Source organism: Lithobates pipiens, unplaced genomic scaffold (genome assembly GCF_037356315.1).
Source record: "Lithobates pipiens isolate NorthernLeopardFrog02 unplaced genomic scaffold, aLitPip1_a1.2 Scaffold_27, whole genome shotgun sequence".
Taxonomy (NCBI): domain Eukaryota; kingdom Metazoa; phylum Chordata; class Amphibia; order Anura; family Ranidae; genus Lithobates; species Lithobates pipiens.
Window position 1 is genome coordinate 14,968,402 of NW_027507788.1, and position 13,710 is coordinate 14,982,111.

A 13,710-nucleotide genomic window follows, 5' to 3' on the forward strand; every position below is an offset into this window, starting at 1 on the left:
GCAACACCAGTTTCAGACAAAATCCGTCGGAAAAAATCAGACGGATTTTATTGTCGGAATGTCCGGCCGTGTGTACGGGGGCTTAGACCATTATTGGTCCAGAAACAGGTTCACTTTATACGGAAGTCCTGTGCGTTAAAATTAAAATGACATCCGTCTTCCCTGAATTATTCATCTGATCATTTGTTTTTTTATGTCCTAGATCACCCTAATCAATATTTTATGAACGGTTTCTTGAGGCTGCATATAGTTTGGGTAAGTTTAGAGATCATCTTTGTTTTCCTTTTGAAAAAATATTTCTGTTACTAATATTACAAAACTGATTTGATCTTAAAATAAAACTTATTGGCAATTTTATTTATAAATGCGGAAAAGAAAAGGAAGACCCCCCCCCCCACTACGCCAACATCCAAAATTGATATAAAAGGATTGATTGAATTTCAAAAAATTCTATCAAAAAACGTTGAACTTTGTAGGCATGTCATGAGGCGATACCCAATAGAATAGACATGGAGGTATAAAACCTTGTAGGTAATAGTGAGGTTAGGTCCACAGACTCAATGCTTTGGTGTCAACGCGTTTCGCAATTTGATAGCTTCCTCAGGACTTCCTGGGTAGGTGCTGATGGGCCTTGGAACCAGATATAGAGTTACATCACATAAAACAGACTAGGTATGAGGATCAATCCTTCTTCAAATATAAAGGAATATGAATTTCATATGTGACCAGTGGGTAGAGGAGGGGGAAGAAATCTCACCTCCACTGTAGCCAAGGGCACTATTTGAAATGAAGATCAGTCGTAGAGTTGGAGAGGAAGGCCAAACATAAACAGCCAATGAAATTCAATTATCGGTATCCAAATTGGTGTATTCACAACTAAAAGGGACAAAAACCTGCATCCCCCTTTTTAGTACGTAGTAGTAGTAGTAGTAGTACGTAGTAGTATGTTCTTTTGATATGCTCTTACATGCACCCCTTTGTGGGAACTTCACACCAGCCATTTGGTAACTTTAAGAACTTTTACTAGAAATTACAAAGTTCATGTGGCACAGTCCCTCAAAGATCCTTGTATGCCCAGCTCTAGTTCATCCTAACTTAGGCTGCCCAAATCATACTAACCAGATAAGAAAGTCTATTCATAAAAGTTCATATCCATCTTCCTGTACCCCGGCTAGGTACCCCAAAAGGGAGGCCACGTTCTCAGGACAGCTTTATGTGATGCAGAACTCCTCCCTCCCTATTCCAAACCTGCAGAAAGTCAGGCTCGCAGCGTAAACCCCAGCATTAACCAAGCAGTACAATTAACCTAATCACAGAAAAACTGAACACAACCAACACTGTCATACCTCAATAAGCACCTGCTTACAGGCTTGTCCTCTGTGTCTTGTCACCAGCTACCTGACAGCTACCCTGGGAGCTATGATAGTTGCCTACCAGTTGCCAGTTTGTTTCTGACCTGGATTGACCTGACTACTCTCTTGTTTGCCACCTGCCAAGACCCTTGCCTGCCTATACTTGACTATTCTCTAGCTCGCTGCTTGCCTTGACCTCTGCTTATGCTTAGTTCCTGACTACTCTTTTGTTTCCCACTTGCCTTGACCTCTGCTTGAAACCTCACTACTCTTGTGCCCCCTGCTTCCCCCAACTTTTAACCACCTGCTGCCTCCTTCCATCCATTCTCCTCAATGTAGCCACATGGGGCAAACCTGAGAGTCATGACCTGGTGACTGTTAGCAGCAAAGTAGACCAGGAGCCACTAGAGTCATTGACCCATCCCTCCTTGTGGGTGCTCTAGTGAAGAGTAGACCAAGCTGGCACTTAGAATGTGTGGGAGGGGTACCTTTTTTACCCGGCAGGGATTTTCACACATAATACATTGTTTTTTGTTTTATCAAGCCCTGATGAGGCAGAGCTTAGCCTCCAAAGCATGTTGGCTTTTGTAAACCATTTATTATTCTAAACTCATTCAAGGTTGCCAGAGGCTGTATCACTTGAACGCAGCAGAGTTCAGACTTGCCAACTGCTGGAAAGACAAGTATTCACATTTATATGCCACCTTCCAAGACCCTTGCCTGGGCCTGATTACTCTCTTGCATGGCACCTGCCTTGACCTCTGCTTCGACCCTGACTACTCTCGCGCCTGCTGCCTGCCCTGAACTCTACCCACCTGCTGACTCATTCTGTCCTGTCTCCTCAATGTAGCCACACTGCTATTTTGACCCCTTGGTGAGACAAACCCGAGAGCTATGATCTGGTGACAATTGGCAGCAAAGAAGCCCAGGGGCCACTATGGTCGCAGACCCAGCACTTGCAGAGTGCTTTGGTGAAGACTAATCTGTCACTTAGACTCTGTGCCTTGGGAAGACCTGTATTACTCGACAATGGTTTCCACCCATAACACATTGTTTGTTTGCTTCCTCAAGCCCTGATGAGGCATTGCTTAGCCTCCAGAATGTGTTGGCTTTTTAAAACTATTTATTATTTTAACCCCATTCAAGATTACCAAAGACTGTATCGCTTCAACACCCTTGCCTGGACCTAACTACTTTCTTGCTTGTCATATGCCTCGACCTCTGCTTGGATCCCGATTACTCTTATATCTGCTGCCTGCCCTCAACTCTACCTACCTTCTGACTCATTCTGTCCTGGCTCCTCAATGTAGCCACACAGCTCCTTCGACCCCTTGGTGAGGAAAACCGGAGGGCCATGACCTGGTGATAGCTAGCTGAAAAGTAGTCCAAAGACCACTAGCCTGCTTACTCTAGTAAAGATCAAGCCGCCACTTAAACTCTGTGCCTTGGGGGAGCCCATGTCACCTGGCAAGGGTTTCACCCATACCACCATTGTTCCCTCAAACCCTGATAGGCTGGAGCTTAGCTCCCGAAACATTGGAGCCTAGCCTCTGAAACATGTTGGCCTTTGTAAACCATTTAGCATGGTGTGGCCCTTCAATTCTAGACCACTAGACTGCTTACTCTGGTGAAGATCAAGCCGCCACTTAAACGTTGTGCATTGGGGGAGCCCATGTCACCTGGCAAGGGTTTCACCCATACCACCATTGTTCCCTCAAACCCTGATAGGCTGGAGCTTAGCTCCCGAAACATTGGAGCCTAGCCTCTGAAACATGTTGGCTTTTGTAAACCATTTAGCATGGTGTGGCCCTTCAATTCTAGACTCATTCAAGACTGCCAGAGGCTTTATCACTTGATTGCAGCAGAGATCCGACCCGCCAACTGCCAGAGAGGCGTGGATTCAGTCTTTTGTTGCAAGAACCATTTTTTTTTTTTTTTTGAAACGTGTTAAAGTCACTTTATTCTATAGCACAGCGCAGAACCATAGCAAAGTGCTAAAACGCATTTTATCTTGCCAGGTGTCAGTGTATTCAAGTCTCATCAGTGAATGATGAAATGTGATTGGTTGCTATGTATTATTATGCACTTTTTTTTCATTAGTATTGAATAAACTTGTTACGCCTATTTTTTCTTTTTTTACGCCTATTTTTTTTCTTTTCCCAGGCTGTAACTTTTCTGCTGCTGTAGCTGACTATAATTGCTTTCCCATAAATATAGGAGAGCAAAAAAAAAAACAGTGTGCAACAGTCCCAAATATACCAGTTTATCTCTGGGCTGCCATCTCCACAGTAGCTATTACTTCCAGAAATAAAGTATTAGCAGAGGATGAGACAGCTTCGTGCTATGGTAGGGGTAATTGACTCTAATAATTATGTCCTATTGTTAGATGAACTAGAGGGATCCTGCCGAGCTTTTGTTACTGGAAACGTATAGAGATAAGAATTCAGGCTACTGAAGCCTCGCCTGTCCAATGGTTTGGTTAAAGAGGGACTCTGGGGAAAACTTTAAAACACAACGTAGATAGATGTCAAGGGGAACTGTGTTAACAGCCGAAGAATTTGTAGTTCTGCTCAGCTAGTCTTGTGATTGCTACATCCCTGCCAGACAGCGCAGCCAGGTCCCTGCTCTCCATTGCAGTTAAAGTGGACCCATTATTCAAATGTTAAAACAAAAACACTTGATGGAGGTGTGAAAAGAGTATTATGTAAACTTTTGATTTTTGATGCGTTGTTTTAGAGGTGTCAACCTGGCATGCAGTGATGTGGGCATGGCTTACCATAAAGCAGGGATCTGCAATTAGCGGACCTCCAGCTGTTGCAAAACTACAAGTCCCATCATGCCTCTGGGGTGTCATGCTTGTGGCTGTCAGAGTCTTGCTATGCCTCATGGGACTTGTAGTTCTGCCGCAGCTGGAGGGCCGCTAATTGCATATCCCTGCCATAAAGGAACGTCTCTAAATAGGTGTTGTTTAAAAGGCATGTCTTCATTAGTATAGTTTAAGCCTGGTTCACATTATCGCGGGGTCTGTGGACCGCGTTCGCGCGGACACCACAGCCCATTCATTTCATGCAGGAAAAAGGTTCCATTTTGAAAATGCTTTTGCACCATGCGATTTCCCCGCCATTCCCGCAGCCAAAAATGCGCTGCATTTTTTTTAATGCTTGGGGGCTACCATTAAGAATGAATGTCAGCCCCGCGCATATTTAAACAGCACCGCATTTTGTCTGCGGGTGGGGGGTAACAGGTGCGATTCAGACACCCGCAGCCACTCGTGATAGTTTGAACCAGGCCTTATGAAGAAATGGGCAGATGTTTCGGTATGATGGTTCTATTTTATTATGACCGATACAAGAGACCAGTATCGGGACAGTTTCGGCTAGCGCCCAGGGCAAGGATGCGGAACTGCACAGCCTCCCCCCTCTGTTAATGCATGTTATAGAATTGGTACACTGCCCTGTGTCTATTCTCTGTCTCTGTGCCCTTCTGTGCCCAGGGCAGCTTTCCCTCCTGCCCATCCCTTGTCCTGACCCTGCAAGGGACTGCACACATGCTAAGAGACTGCGAGGGCCTATAGCAGTGGTGGCTGGTGTTTTTTTTTGGGGGGGGGGGGGGGAACAATCACCCCCACCTGCCCGCTTGCTGTCTGCCGGTCTGGAACTTACCCTATCTAGGTGGCAGGTAGCGGGCATCAGCAGCTGGCATCAAGCAGCGGCATCGGGCAGCAGCTCCTCTGTCATTTCCTCTATCACGGCCACCTTGCGTCTCCTCCCCTCCTCCTAGGAGTCAAATAGGATCCAATAGGATTGCCTGTCCTTTCAGTCAATGGGGTGAATGGTCTAAAGACACGCTTCCTGATTGGTTGGGAGGAGGATAAGTGTTACCATAGCGAATGTTCATTCGCTATGGTAACACATCTGCGCCCTGAGCCTACCCTATTTTGAAGCCTTTTAAAGCCTCTGGCTGTAATCAGGTGTTTCAAAAAACACTCCCCCCTGCATTGGAATCCATGCCCCATGAAAGGTGCCGGACGCATGGATGGGGGGGGGGGGGGGGATGCGTGCGCCCTTAATGGATGGGTCCCCCTGGCCTATAGACTGCTTTGCATTAGCATGCACATGTTAAAGTGTGTTAAGTTAAGGCAGCTCATTCATTTGATAGGATGGCTAATGCACCAAGAAAGATGCATGCAACATTTTGGCAGTTCAGCAAGAAAACTGTAGGGGGGAGGGGTTGCCGGGGATACTGAGAGGAGTCAAAAGACTCTTGACAGTTCAGGAAAACATGAAACCATTTCTCTTTTCTCTGGTTTGGTTTTCTATACAGTTGAAAATGAATTGTTCATGTAAAGCACTCCTCAGTGTCTCCAATAACACATTCTTGTTATAGCTTTTAATAAAAGAATTAAACGGCGCAGAGGGTTACGTTTTTACCCAATGATGTCACAAGTCAAATGTATCCAGGGCCACATGATATCTAAATAGTGCCCTGTATGCATCGTAGATCAGGGGAAGGGAAACTTAGTCTTTTCAGCTTCGGTATAACATCACATGCCATTCCTTGCAGTACTTATATTCTGCCACTAGATGCTCTCACTCTAACGGCTAGCATTATTCAACCTACTTCCTCTGAGCCTCTGGTTGCCATGGACCTGCCTCAGCCTGAATTGGAAACTGAAAGGAGAAACAGCCAGGGGAGTATCTACCGCAAGGCAAACAGGGCATTTGCCCTGGGTGGCATTTTAAAAAGGGATGGTGCCCCCCCCCCAGGCAAAAGGGACACTATTAAGGACTGCAGAGAACAGGGGTGGACTGGGCTGCTGATCTGATGCTCCTTAGATCTCAGGGGTTCATGCTGGAACTTGTAGTCCTTCAGTTTTGGAGGGAGTCACATCCTTAGATCTAAGGTTTTCATACTAGGACTTGTAGTCATTCACTTTTGAGTGGTGGTGTGGGGGGGGGGGGGGGTCACTTTCTCAGATCCCAGGGGTTCATAGTTACATAGTAGGTAAGGTTGAAAAAGACACAAGTCCATCAAGTCCAACCTATGTGTGTGATTATATGTCAGTATTACATTGTATATCCCTGTATGTTGTGGTCTTTCAGGTGCTTATCTAATAGTTTCTTGAAACTAACGATGCCCCCCCCCCCCCCCCCCCGCTGAGACCACGGCCTGTGGAAGGGAATTCCACATCCTTGCCACTCTTACAGTAAAGAAAACCCTTCATGCTTTTGATGTACAGAGAGGAAGAGGTGGTGTTCTGATAGGAAGAGGTGGAGCCTAAAGAGGAAGGGGAAGGGTTTACAGACAAAGGGGTGGGTTTTAACATATGAAGGGGTGGCTCTTAAACAGGAAGGAATGGGGCAAGTTTAGATGGAGGGGAGCCCCCGAGTTCAATCTTGCTTAGGGAAGCACAAAACCAAAATATATCACTGGAAACAGCACAGTGATGAGCTTATCTCTCTGTCACTATGAATTCCCCTCCTTACAGCATGCTTCTTCTGCTGCTGCTGCTGCTTCTTCTTTTCCTAGTCCAAGCTCTGCTGTATGGAGGCTGAAACCAGGTCAAATTTTGATATTTAGACCGCTTGCCTTACAAAAAAAAAAAAAAAAGCGGCATTTAATTGTTCTTTAATATTTCAGCTTTAAAATATTGTAAAAATTGTGAAATATCAACAAACTGGCCCATAAGCTTTCCATAGCATCTATAAAACCCATTAGTAGGATAAAGCTCTGGAAATAAAGCCCGAGTGAGGATGAATGTGATTCCACAATGGAAGGCCTGTGCAGGGCGTAGTCACGCACACACAGCCCCATTGTTCAGGGTCATGTTTGGTCTTCTTGTGCAGCTCGGAAAGACAAGTATATTTTTTATTTCAACATAAAGAACATTGTTTCTCTGTCAATGAAAATGGGGCCTGCTTGTGGTCTCTGTGTTAGCATTGTGGGTTGTGCTAATGAGACGGAGTTCTCGCTGATGGCTCTGCAGAGTGTCCATTGTTGCATCTGAACACAGGTACAAGTCAACTCCTGATCACTGCTTACTTGGTACAACTGAAAGTCCACCTGTTGTGTGCTGTCTGAAATCAGTGACTCCTTTTCCTGTCTACTCCAATGTCTTTATTTCCTCAGCTTTTGCCAGTCAATTAAAAGTGACATTCGTTTTTCACATTTTGCTTGCGATACAGTAAGGGCCAGTAATTTGCGCACTGTGTTGTACTGTCCGAGAAGGATTACGACTTTGAGACTCAAATTGTGCTTTCCTCTGTTCTCTTTATGTTATTTTTCCTCCTTACCCAAAAATCGACACCGTTATGTACAGTATGTGTGCATGTGAATATTGAAGGATGTGGTGCCCTGGTCAACCCCCCCACCACAAGTAATTTTTCCTTTTTTACTCGGTCATACACACTTTATCCCGCCGCTCCTCCTTTCTTGCCTTCTGACCCTCTCTCCATGTTCTCCGACTCGTCTCATGTCCCCTGTCTCACCCTCCATGTTCTCCACCTCCTCTCCTGCCTTCTGTCCATCTCTCCATGTTCTCATCCTTTAATGTCCCTCTCTCCATGTTCTATTTCTTTCCTGTCCCTCTCTCCATGTTCTCCGCCTCCTCCCCTGTCCTCTGTCCCTCTCCCCATATTCTCCTTCTTCTTTCCTGTCTCCTGTCCCTCTCCATGTTCTCCTCCTCCTCCTCCCCTGTCCTCTGTCCCTCTCACCATATTCTCCTTCTTCTTTCCTGTCCTCTGTCCCTCTCACCATATTCTCCTTCTTCTTTCCTGTCTCCTGACCCTCTCTCCATGTTCTCCAACTCCCCTCCTGTCCTCTGTCCCTCTCCATGTTCTCCTCCTCTTCCTCTCCTGTCCTCTGTCCCTCTCCATGTTCTCCTCCTCCTCCTCTCCTGTCCTCTGTCCCTTTCCTCTTCATGTTCTACTGCTCCTCTCATGTCCCTCTCTCCATGTTATCTGACTCCTCTCCTGTCCCTCTCTCCGTGTTCTCTGACTCTTTTCCTGTCCCTCCCTCCATGTTCTCCACCTCCACTCCTGTCATCCATCCCTCTCTCCATGTTCTCTGACTTATCACATATCCTCTGTCTCTCTCTCCATGTTCTCTGACTTATCACATATCCTCTGTCTCTCTCTCCATGTTCTCTGACTGCTTTCCTGTCCCTCTCTCTCCGTGTTCTCCACCTCCTCTCCTGTCATCCGTCCCTCTCTCCATGTTCTCTTCTCCTGTCCTCTGTGACCCTCACCATGTTCTCCTCCTCTAATGTCCTCTGTCCCGCTCTCCTTGTTCTTCTCCTCCTCTCCTGTTCCTCTATTCATGTTACCCTCCTCCTCTCCTGTCCTCTGTCTCTCTCCCCATGTTCTCCTCCTCCTCTTCTATCCCCTGTCCCTTTCACCATATTTTCCTCCTCCTCCTCTCATGTCCTCTGTCCCCCTCTCCCTGTTCTCCTCCTCCTCCTCCTCCTTTCCTGTCCTCTGTCCATCTCTCCATGTTCTCCAGCTTCTCCCTTGTCCCCTGTTCCTCTCGTCATGTTCTCTTCCTCCTCTCCTGCCCTCTGTCCCTCTCTCCATGTTCTTTTCCTCCTCTTCTTCCCCCTGTCCCTCTCCCCATGTTCTCTTCATCTACCACTCCTTTCCTCTGTCCCTCTCTCAATGTTCTCCTCCCTTTCAACTGTCCCCTGTTCCTCTCTATGTTTTTCTTCTCTCCTGTCTTCTGACCCTCTCTCCATATTGTCCTCCTCTCTTTTCCCCTGTCCCTCTCCCCATGTTCTGCTCTTCTTCTTCTATCATCTGTTCCTCTCTCCATGTTCTCCTCCTCCTCTTATGATGTCTAACCCTCTCTTTTTATTCTGTGTTCTGTCTCTTAATCTCCTTCTTTATCTCCTTCCCCCTTGCTGTCCTCTCTCCCTCCCTCCATGTTTCCTCCTCCTTTCCTATCCTCTGTCCCTCGTTCCATATTCTCCTCTCCCTTTTCTGTCCTATCTTCTCTCCATGTTCTCCTCCTTCTCTTGTGTCCACTGTCCCTCTCTCTCCATCTCTTCCTCTGCTTCCCTCTGTCCCTCTATTTCTATCTCCTTTAATTTCCTTTCGCACTCTTTTCCCATCTCCTCCGCTCCCTGTCCTCTATCCTTCTCCATCTCCTCCACTCCTATCCTCTGTCCTTCACCATCTCCTCTGCTCCTATCCTCTGTCATTCTCCATCTCCTCCGCTCCTATCCTCTGTCCTTCACCATCTCCTCCGCTCCTATCCTCTGTCCTTCTCCATCTCTTCTGCTCCTATCCTCTGTCCTTCTCCATCTCCTCTGCTCCTATCCTCTGTCCTTCTCCATCTCCTCTGCTCCTATCCTCTGTCCTTCACCATCTCCTCCGCTCCTATCCTCTGTCCTTCTCCATCTCCTCCGCTCCTATCCTCTGTCCTTCTCCATCTCTTCTGCTCCTATCCTCTGTCCTTCTCCATCTCTTCTGCTCCTATCCTCTATCCTTCTCCATCTCCTCTGCTCCTATCCTCTGTCCCTCTCCATTTCTTCTGCTCCTATCCTCTGTCCTTCTCCATCTCCTCCGCTCCTATCCTCTGTCCTTCTCCATCTCCTCTGCTCCTATCCTCTGTCCCTCTCCATTTCTTCTGCTCCTATCCTCTATCCTTCTCCATCTCCTCCGCTCCTATCCTCTGTCCTTCACCATCTCCTCCGCTCCTATCCTCTGTCCTTCTCCATCTCCTCTGCTCCTATCCTCTGTCCTTCTCCATCTCCTCTGCTCCTATCCTCTGTCCTTCTCCATCTCCTCTGCTCCTATCCTCTGTCCTTCTCCATCTCCTCCCCTCCTATCCTCTGTCCTTCTCCATCTCTTCTGCTCCTATCCTCTGTCCTTCTCCATCTCTTCTGCTCCTATCCTCTGTCCTTCACCATCTCCACCGCTCCTATCCTCTGTCCTTCTCCATCTCTTCTGCTCCTATCCTCTGTCCTTCTCCATCTCCTCTGCTCCTATCCTCTGTCCTTCTCCATCTCCTCTGCTCCTATCCTCTGTCATTCTCCATCTCCTCCGCTCCTATCCTCTGTCCTTCTCCATCTCTTCTGCTCCTATCCTCTGTCCTTCACCATCTCCTCCGCTCCTATCCTCTGTCCTTCTCCATCTCTTCTGCTCCTATCCTCTGTCCTTCTCCATCTCCTCCGCTCCTATCCTCTGTCCTTCACCATCTCCTCCGCTCCTATCCTCAGTCCTTCTCCATCTCTTCTGCTCCTATCCTCTGTCCTTCTCCATCTCTTCTGCTCCTATCCTCTGTCCTTCTCCATCTCCTCCGCTCCTATCCTCTGTCCTTCTCCATCTCTTCTGCTCCTATCCTCTGTCCTTCTCCATCTCCTCCGCTCCTATCCTCTGTCCTTCTCCATCTCTTCTGCTCCTATCCTCTGTCCTTCTCCATCTCTTCTGCTCCTATCCTCTGTCCTTCTCCATCTCCTCCGCTCCTATTCTCTGTCCTTCACCATCTCCTCCACTTCCTGTCCTCTATCCTTCTCCATCTCCTCCGCTCCTATCCTCTGTCCTTCACCATCTCCTCTGCTCCTATCCTCTGTCATTCTCCACCTCCTCCGCTCCTATCCTCTGTCCTTCTCCATCTCTTCTGCTCCTATCCTCTGTCCTTCTCCATCTCCTCCGCTCCTATCCTCTGTCCTTCTCCATCTCTTCTGCTCCTATCCTCTGTCCTTCTCAATCTCTTCTGCTCCTATCCTCTGTCCTTCTCCATCTCCTCTGCTCCTATCCTCTGTCATTCTCCATCTCCTCCGCTCCTATCCTCTGTCCTTCTCCATCTCTTCTGCTCCTATCCTCTGTCCTTCTCCATCTCTTCTGCTCCTATCCTCTGTCCTTCACCATCTCCACCGCTCCTATCCTCTATCCTTCTCCATCTCTTCTGCTCCTATCCTCTGTCCTTCTCCATCTCTTCTGCTCCTATCCTCTGTCCTTCTCCATCTCCTCTGCTCCTATCCTCTGTCATTCTCCATCTCCTCCGCTCCTATCCTCTGTCCTTCTCCATCTCCTCTGCTCCTATCCTCTGTCCTTCTCCATCTCCTCTGCTCCTATCCTCTGTCATTCTCCATCTCCTCCGCTCCTATCCTCTGTCCTTCTCCATCTCTTCTGCTCCTATCCTCTGTCCTTCTCCATCTCTTCTGCTCCTATCCTCTGTCCTTCACCATCTCCACCGCTCCTATCCTCTGTCCTTCTCCATCTCTTCTGCTCCTATCCTCTGTCCTTCTCCATCTCCTCTGCTCCTATCCTCTGTCCTTCTCCATCTCCTCTGCTCCTATCCTCTGTCATTCTCCATCTCCTCCGCTCCTATCCTCTGTCCTTCTCCATCTCTTCTGCTCCTATCCTCTGTCCTTCACCATCTCCTCCGCTCCTATCCTCTGTCCTTCTCCATCTCTTCTGCTCCTATCCTCTGTCCTTCTCCATCTCCTCCGCTCCTATCCTCTGTCCTTCACCATCTCCTCCGCTCCTATCCTCAGTCCTTCTCCATCTCTTCTGCTCCTATCCTCTGTCCTTCTCCATCTCTTCTGCTCCTATCCTCTGTCCTTCTCCATCTCCTCCGCTCCTATCCTCTGTCCTTCTCCATCTCTTCTGCTCCTATCCTCTGTCCTTCTCCATCTCCTCCGCTCCTATCCTCTGTCCTTCTCCATCTCTTCTGCTCCTATCCTCTGTCCTTCTCCATCTCTTCTGCTCCTATCCTCTGTCCTTCTCCATCTCTTCTGCTCCTATCCTCTGTCCTTCTCCATCTCCTCCGCTCCTATTCTCTGTCCTTCACCATCTCCTCCACTTCCTGTCCTCTATCCTTCTCCATCTCCTCCGCTCCTATCCTCTGTCCTTCACCATCTCCTCTGCTCCTATCCTCTGTCATTCTCCACCTCCTCCGCTCCTATCCTCTGTCCTTCTCCATCTCTTCTGCTCCTATCCTCTGTCCTTCTCCATCTCCTCCGCTCCTATCCTCTGTCCTTCTCCATCTCTTCTGCTCCTATCCTCTGTCCTTCTCAATCTCTTCTGCTCCTATCCTCTGTCCTTCTCCATCTCCTCTGCTCCTATCCTCTGTCATTCTACATCTCCTCCGCTCCTATCCTCTGTCCTTCTCCATCTCTTCTGCTCCTATCCTCTGTCCTTCTCCATCTCTTCTGCTCCTATCCTCTGTCCTTCACCATCTCCACCGCTCCTATCCTCTATCCTTCTCCATCTCTTCTGCTCCTATCCTCTGTCCTTCTCCATCTCTTCTGCTCCTATCCTCTGTCCTTCTCCATCTCCTCTGCTCCTATCCTCTGTCATTCTCCATCTCCTCCGCTCCTATCCTCTGTCCTTCTCCATCTCCTCTGCTCCTATCCTCTGTCCTTCTCCATCTCCTCTGCTCCTATCCTCTGTCCTTCTCCATCTCCTCCGCTCCTATCCTCTGTCCTTCTCCATCTCCTCCGCTCCTATCCTCTGTCTTTCTCCATCTCCTCTGCTCCTATCCTCTGTCCTTCTCCATCTCCTCTGCTCCTATCCTCTGTCCTTCTCCATCTCTTCTGCTCCTATCCTCTGTCCTTCTCCATCTCCTCCGCTCCTATCTTCTGTCTTTCTCCATCTCCTCTGCTCCTATCCTCTGTCCTTCTCCATCTCTTCTGCTCCTATCCTCTGTCCTTCTCCATCTCCTCTGCTCCTATCCTCTGTCCTTCTCCATCTCTTCTGCTCCTATCCTCTGTCCTTCACCATCTCCACCGCTCCTATCCTCTGTCCTTCTCCATCTCTTCTGCTCCTATCCTCTGTCCTTCTCCATCTCTTCTGCTCCTATCCTCTGTCCTTCTCCATCTCTTCTGCTCCTATCCTCTCTCTCTCTATCTTCATCTCCACTTTTCATTTCTTCTCTCACTCCTTTGCCAACCTCTTTTCCGCTCCTCTCCTGTCCCTCTAATTACTCTCTGTCAGTCCACTGCTCTGTAATTCTCTCATTCAGTCCATTGCTGTACAATTCTCTCTCTTCATCACAGTCACCCATCCTACTGGTTTTCTCTTATTTTTCCATCTGCCTCTTTCTCTCCTTCTCCAATTTCTTCTGTCTTTCTCTCTGTTATGCCCTGTACACACGGTCGGACTTTCCGACTGAAAATGTGCGATCGGATCGTGCTATCGGAAAATCCGATCGTGTGTGGGCTCCATCTGACTTTTTCCCATTGGAATTTCCGACACACAAAGTTTGAGAGCAGGATCTAAAATTTTCCGACAACAAAATCCGATCGTTTAAATTCCGATCGTGTGTAGACAATTCCGACAGACAAAGTGCCGCGCATGCTCAGAATAAATTACAAGACGAAAGCTTTTGGCTACTGGCCCATTTATAGTCCTGTCAT

General features: G+C 47.9%; 1 protein-coding gene across 6 annotated transcripts in view; it reads left to right on the plus strand.

Moving 5' to 3' along the window:
- The window catches only part of MAG (myelin associated glycoprotein), a 143,522-nt gene that overhangs the window by 67,597 nt on the left and 62,215 nt on the right, over positions 1 to 13,710 (plus strand). For 5 of the 6 annotated variants that reach the window (XM_077456499.1, XM_077456498.1, XM_077456500.1 and 2 more), the window contains exon 2: positions 203 to 255. The exons of the other annotated variant lie outside the window; for it this stretch is intronic. The gene's annotated coding sequence lies outside the window, so the exon portion shown is untranslated. The remainder of the gene's footprint in view (positions 1 to 202; positions 256 to 13,710) is intronic. 6 annotated transcript variants of the gene reach the window in all.